The following is a 6,000-nucleotide window of genomic DNA, read 5'->3' as shown; positions in this document are numbered from 1 at the left end:
TTGGCTTCTTCGTGCTCTGGCTCTTGCTCTTGCGCGCTCACCTCGTCCTCGCTGGGTAGGATCCAACCTTACGTGCTGAGTGTACTCCTGGATGGCATCTACGCGATATGTCAGGGCACTCATCTAGTCTGAAAGTTCCGCCATCCCCTGATCATGCCAGTGAGCATAATCGTGCTGATTCCGCTGCATTTGCTGGATCGCTTGCATCATTTCTGTTTGGCGGTCTTCCATTATTTGGTTGTGTCTCAACATCTCGGCGTAGATGTTTTCCATGGAGGCGGGTCTTCGTTCGCTTCTTCGTTGTCCTCGGGAGGAGGTCTCTGCAGCGTGCTCTTGAGATAGTTGAGACATGCCTCTGTCAAGCTCTTCTTCGACTTCATCTATACCATTACCAGGATTTCCATCATTTGGCTCGGGGGCCTCCAGATCAATGGTCCAATTTGTCATTTCTCTTGGATCTGTGCGGTTCCTGTTGGGCATGATGATACTTTGTACCGTCTTGTTTCTGACAACAGGATGATATTTCCCATCATCTCTTGCTTTGATTAGGTGTGAGTCACGGCAGTAGTCGATGTCGAGGAATTCTGCTTCCAGGGCGGGTAAGTTGGCTAGCCTATCTCCCAGGTTCAAGCCCAATGCTATGGAGGTGATAATTCCCCCACAACAAAACGCCTGGCTGCCTCTCATGCAAGCAACCTGGATGTTGGCTAGTAGGAAAGGAGTAACATTGAACGCAATTTGGGCAAACACACAGTGAAGAAGGAAAAGTTCCTTAGAGTTTACCTTGTGGTTACTGACTCTTCCAAAAACTGTGTGCCCCAGGACTCTGTGAAAGTATCTAATGGTTGGGTTGTGGATATATGTTGCGTTAAGCGTATCCCAAGTCGTTGCGTTCATGTGGGTGAGGTTGTGCCAAACCTGGAATGCTATATCAGACCATCCTTCTGGGATGCAGCAGTGGATTCCTTCTCCATGTCGGAAACCAAGCATTCTTGCAATCAAGGTTTGATTAAGGGAATACTCGGTGCCGAACATTCTAAATGTGGCTACACCGGTGAGATATTGGGTAGCGCCAGGTGGAGTGATGTAAGAGTAGGAACTTAGAAATTCTAGGGTCAGCGCTTCGTAGGTTGGCTGCGGTGTGGTACAGAGCTGCGTCAGACTGGAGGCAGCTAGCATCCATTCCACACCCTCCGAAAGTCCTAACTCCCTTAGGAATTCATGATCCACATACCTCGTGGCTTGAACGGAGCGTTAATAGAATTTGAGGTAGTTGCTCCTTTGGCGTTCGCCGGCTTCTCCATCGCGGAATGTGACGGTTGATAGGTTGGGAGTGCCTCTTTCTTGACGGGCCATTTGATGAGTTGGATGAAACTTTTGGTGTTGGTGGGTGAGGTGGAAGGTTTGTTAGTTATGCGTTCGAAGAAAAATAGTGAAGAATTGAATAGATGATGATCAGAATATAGGAGAGTGAATATTGGTGAGGAGAAAGGGAGAAAGAGAGCCTGCTTTTATAGGCGAGGTCTCTGGAATTCGTGACGGCCGTCACAGGGGTGTGACGGTCGTTACGAGCAACGGATGCGTAACGGTCGTCTGCAACGGTTACTTGCTCGTAATGGTCATTTTCATGTGTGTGACGATCGTTCCAGATTCATGACGGTCGTCACGTCTGCGAGACGGACGTCACCCTATAGTGACGGTCGTCACACGCTAAATTCAAAAAAATTCTCAACACAGCAGAATAGCAGCATAATAGCTAAGCATTTTGAATTTAACAGCATAAATGTAGGGATAAATAAAAAGATAAAGTAAGCGTAATTAAATAGCAATTGAATTAATGAATTGAAATTAAATGTAACATAGGAAAGGAATGTAGCGATAACATAGCAAATGAAAACAATAGAACAAGTAATGCAGTAAATAGTGCTCCCTCCCCACACAAAATAAAGCAGTGTCCTCATTGCTTAGTGCGAGTAGGAGAAATTAGTGGTCAGTAGTTTCAGCCATGTTTTTGTCCCAATGCAGCAACAACTTCTTTTAGATAATGAAACTGCTCAACGGCTATATCCATCAGGCCTAGGACATCAAAGCGTATGAGCTTTATCTCTTCTTTCACAATGGTGATGTCAGCTTGGAAAGTATTCAGACGGGTGATGAGCATGGCATGATTATCAGCACAAGATGGATGAATCGGTTCAGCAAGGTTATAATAGTTGGGAGGTGTTTCAGGGTCAGATTCTTCCTTAAGGATAGAGTCATTAACACACTCATATTTGGGCGGTGTAGCGGGAGGTGAAGGTGGATCGATAGGGTGTTCCTCTAAGTCATAGAGCTAGTTATCTCGGTTGTGAACACTCGTTTTCTCATGGTTAGGCAAGGTGAAAAGTCGAACCACTTCATTACTGATTAGATAATCAAAGGTATCCGTCCCAATGTTACCTATGATTCTGCGGTTAAAGCAAAATTCGATATCCATTGGGTGGATGTTTCCAAAAGGTATAAGCTCATAAAATGGGCGTACAAGTCCTATAGCGTCTGCTATCATGGTAACTAGGCCACCTATGATTATTGGGGTACGGTTATTCTTAGCAAGGTGGACAAATATTTCCATCATGAATGTCACTATATTGACGTGTCGACCTTGATCGACACACAGCAGGATGAAGAGTTCATCGTAGGACACTAAGGTGTTATTCTCTTCCTTACCAAATAAGGTGTGGGCTAGTATTTTATGAAAATAACGGATAGCAGGGTTATGGATCTTTTGTGAGTGCATCTCATTCGGGTTTGGGTTGGATTCTCCGGATATGCAACCCCAGAAGTCATCGAGATTAATGTCATCGATAAGGTCCTCCTGGCGGGTAGTAAAGACGAAAGGGCCGCTAGGGAATCCTAAGAGGTCAGCAAGGTCTCGACGGGTGTAGGTGAAGTTCATGCTAAATAACCTAAAGGATATTAACCCTTTGTTGAGTCCATAACCATGTTCGGGGATGTATACAAGGGAACTCAGGAATTCTAAGGTTAGCTCGCGGTACATGACAAACCGTCTCTTAATGGTTGTGTTCTCCCACCCCAACTGGTTAAACATATATAGGATGCTATCTCGGATGCCTAATTTATCCATGGTCGGTCCATCATAATATATGGTCAATGACATATTCTTCCTGGCTAGATAATCATACCGCCTGCGTTGAACTCTGCCTCTAGAAACTGTCTCTGGTTGTTGCAAGATGAAAGTAATTAACTAACTAATTAGTAATTTTCCTGTTTGTCAATATCCAATATGTCTAAGTTAGTTACTAGAAACAACAAGAGTGACTGCAAAGAATCAAGAAGGGGGAGCAAACAAAAATAACGAAGAAAATTAAAGAAAGGAAAAACTAGATAGTAAGAAAAATAACGAAAAGAAATAAGGTGGGTTGTCTCCCACTAAGCACTTTGTTTAATGTCGAAAGTTCGACAGTAGTGTCGCGTTGTACTAGGTTTGGGGTTGAGCGGGCAGCTCTATGAGTCTGAGACTGTTCGAATAGTCTCTGTTTTCTATATAATGATAATGCTTTAAGCGTTGCCCGTTTACTATGAAAGGGTCACTATTTCTACCTTTTATTTCTATCGCACCACTAGTGAGAACCTTGGTGATCTCGAAAGGGCCAGACCACCGAGAATTGAGTTTTCCTGGAAAGAGTTTAAGTCTTAAATTAAATAGCAGCACTACGTCACCGACTTTAAACTCCTTCCTAGAGATGCGTTTGTCATGCCATCTTTTGGTTCGTTCTTTGTAGATCCTGGCATTCTCGTAAGCGTCCAATCTGAGCTCTTCTAATTTCGTGGATGTCCAGAATCCGTTTCTCGCCTGCGGAAGTATAGTTGATGTTAAGGGTTTTAATTACCCAATACGCTTTGTGTTCCAGTTATACAAGGAGGTGGCATGATTTACCATAAACTAGTTTGAAGGGTGTGGTTCCTATCGGGGTTTTGTAAGCCGTCCTGTAGGTCCACAAAGCTTCGTTTAGTTTGGATGACCAGTCTTTTCTGGATATTCCTACGGTCTTCTCAAGAATTTGTTTTATTTCTCGATTCGAGACTTCGACTTGCCCTCTAGTTTGTGGATGATACGGTGTTGCTACGCGGTGTCGGACTCCATACTTCAGAATGAGTTTTCCAAATATATTCGATATGAAGTGGGAGCCACCGTCACTAACTACTAGTTTTGGCACACCGAATCTGGGAAAGATAATATTTTTGAATAGCTTGATTACTACTCGTGTGTCATTTGTTGGAGAGGCTACAGCCTCGATCCATTTCGAGACATAGTCGACAGTTAGAGGTCTTTGAGGTACTTGCATGCCCTCCATAGGGGGCGGAATGGCAATTAGAGATTATATCTTCGATTTCATCTTCCGGGACACATCGACGGAAAATACCGTCAGTCCCTCTTTTGAAAAGAAGGGGTTCATCCTAGTAATATTGTTTTAGGTCATGAAAGAACTTCTTCTTTTGTTGATAAGATAGGTCTGGCGGAAGTACTTCGACGGCTAGGTAGTTGACGAAGTCAGCGTACCATGGCAGAGTTGCATTCGCATGTACTTCTTCCACTGATTCTTCTATTTCTGTATCGCTTAATGTCAGTTCAGACATATCACTTTCCATTTGGGCTATGAGTCATTCGTAAGGGAAATCGTCATTAATTGGGGTTTGTTCAGGCTTGTTCCCTTCGATACGAGATAAGTGGTCTGCTACTACGTTCTCAGTATCTTTCTTATCTTTTATTTCTAAATCAAACTCTTGTAAGAGCAGGATCCATCTTAAAAGTCTTGGTTTGGCATCCTTCCTACTTAACAAATATCTAATAGCAGCCTGGTCGGTGTAGATGATAATTTTCGCCCCCACCAGGTAGGAACGGAATTTGTCCAATGCGAACACGACAGCTAGAAGTTCTTTTTCAGTGGTGGCGTAGTTCATTTGGGCAGGATCAAGCGTTCTACTTGCATAGTAAATAGCATGAAGCTTCTTATCCTTCCTTTGTCCTAGTACTACGCCCACTGCGTAATCACTCGCATCGCACATGATTTCAAATGGTAATCTCCAGTCAGGTGGTTGCATTATGGGTGCGGTGATTAAAGATGTTTTCAGTTGGTTGAACGCTGTTAAGCATTTTTCATCAAATATGAAGTCAGCGTCCTTCATTAATAATCCTGTAAGTGGCAAGGTTATTTTTGAGACATCTTTAATAAAACGTCGGTAGAAACCGGCGTGTCCTAGAAAGCTTCTTATCTCTCAAACGGTTTTCGGAGGTTGAAGGTTCTCTATAATTTCGATTTTAGCTTTGTCCACTCCAATTCCTCTGTCTGATACCACGTGACCTAATACAATTCCTTGTTGAACCATAAAATGGCATTTCTCCCAGTTTAAAACGAGGTTTACTTTTACGCATCTTTCGAGTACCATTTCGAGGTTAGATAGACATCCTTCAAAACTTTGACCGCAAACAGAAAAATCGTCCATGAAGACTTCCATGATCTCATCTATAAAATCTACGAAGATTGCCATCATGCATCTTTGAAATGTTGCGGGAGCGTTACATAGGCCAAATGGCATTCGTCGGTAGGCGAATGTACCATAAGGGCATATGAAGGTAGTCTTTTCTTGGTCGTCAGGATGGATTGGGATTTGAAAGAATCCTGAATAACCATCTAGATAGCAGAAGTGAGAATGCTTAGCCAGTTGTTCAAGCATTTGATCTATGAAAGGTAGAGGGAAATGATCTTTACGAGTGGCTTTATTTAGTTTTCTATAGTCAATACACATTCTACTTCCGGTCACAACTTTTTGTGCTATGGATTCGCCCTTTTCGTTCTTAACAACTGTAACACCTCCTTTCTTGGGTACTACATGAACGGGGCTAACCCATTGACTATCTGAGATTGGGTATATGATTCCAGTGTCTAGAAGTTTCTTTACTTCATCCTTGACTACGGTACTTAGGATTGGGTTGATCCT

The sequence above is a fragment of the Lathyrus oleraceus genome, chromosome 5, assembly GCF_024323335.1.
Source record: "Lathyrus oleraceus cultivar Zhongwan6 chromosome 5, CAAS_Psat_ZW6_1.0, whole genome shotgun sequence".
Lineage (NCBI taxonomy): Eukaryota > Viridiplantae > Streptophyta > Magnoliopsida > Fabales > Fabaceae > Lathyrus > Lathyrus oleraceus.
This window is presented reverse-complemented; position numbering follows the sequence as displayed.